Genomic DNA, 1348 nt, shown 5'->3' on the forward strand with positions numbered 1-1348 from the left:
GAGTCCCTGTTCTCACGTGCGACTGTCTTTTTAGCTCACACATCCTCCCTCAGCCTTGGTTGCTCACGGTAGAGGGAGGGTGACGGCAATTCGTCCACCTGGCCCCGGGGGAGTCAACTCTAACCTCTCAGCCAGGGCACAGTGGCTGCTGCCGGGACACCACCCGGTGACCGTGTCCACCTGAGCCGCGGGCGAGGGAACTTCTGTGGCTCTTCCTTTGCGGGAGTGGCTGGCGCCTGCATGTGCCAGGATGCCCAAGTCTCCAGCGGAACCCCTGCCACGCTGTTAAATATTTCAGCAGATAAAGATTTTTTAAATGTGCAGCCAGATGTCCAAGTTGACAAAGTGCTTAAGGCATCTGACTGATAAAAAGCCGGGCGCTCGGGGACGGGATTTAGAACGCGCCTGAGGCGAGCGTGTAACATGAGAAACATCCGGGCCTCCTTTGTGCACGGCTCTGGCTGCAGAGGTTTGAAGGCGAGCGTCCATCTGTCGCCGGCCCGTGTCCTGACGCTCAACAAAGCTGGATGCATCTCTGGGCGCCAGTCGCTCTGCAGCAGGCCCTGAGCAGAGGCTCAGAGGCTCGTCACAAAGGAAGTGCCATCCATATTCATGGCTGGGCCGGCCGGTGGCTCTGAGAGCCTGGGCTCGGGCTGGGCCACTGGCTCATGGGGAGGACCCAGCAGCCACCGGCTCTTTGCTTCGGCTGCTGGAGAGTAACTGCTTCCTGGCAAACTCTGCCTCGAGGCCGTGGATGCATCCGAGAGACAGACAGGGATCCGCAGATGCTACTGTCCTCTCCCAGGCAGAGGGACAAGACAGACCTCTCCCCAGCCTGAAGCAGAGGGAGCGAGGAGGCCCCGGGGGTTGGGAGGTGGGGGTGCAGGTGAGCCGACTGCACCAGGCAAGACACCTGTCAGAATTAGCAGAAGGTCTGGACTCAGCGATATTTTAAAATCACCACACTGGGGCAGTTCATGAGAAGGGCTTGAAGGAGTCACCCAAAGCTACCCCCTCCCATGATAAAAACATCCCACGAACAATCACGGGGCTGAATTCTGAGTGACGCCTTGAGCCTCAGAGCTCCGCAGGTAGCTGGGAAGGTCCCAGGACAGTCACGTGTAAGGGACCTCCCTTTCCAGAGCAAACCGCTACCCTCCCTGTGGGGACCTTTGCTGACTGTCCTCGCAGGCAGGGACCTGGCATCTAGGCCATGTCTGTCCCCTCAGCCCCATCTTCCGTGCCCGGCAGTGCCTGCATGTGAGAAGCACTCGGCAAGCAGATGGGACTACCCTTCCAGCTTACGGCGGGACGCTCACCCCGGACCCCAGCAGCGTCCCTGGCCCGT

This window comes from Pteropus vampyrus, unplaced genomic scaffold (assembly GCF_000151845.1).
Source record: "Pteropus vampyrus isolate Shadow unplaced genomic scaffold, Pvam_2.0 Scaffold239, whole genome shotgun sequence".
NCBI lineage: Eukaryota > Metazoa > Chordata > Mammalia > Chiroptera > Pteropodidae > Pteropus > Pteropus vampyrus.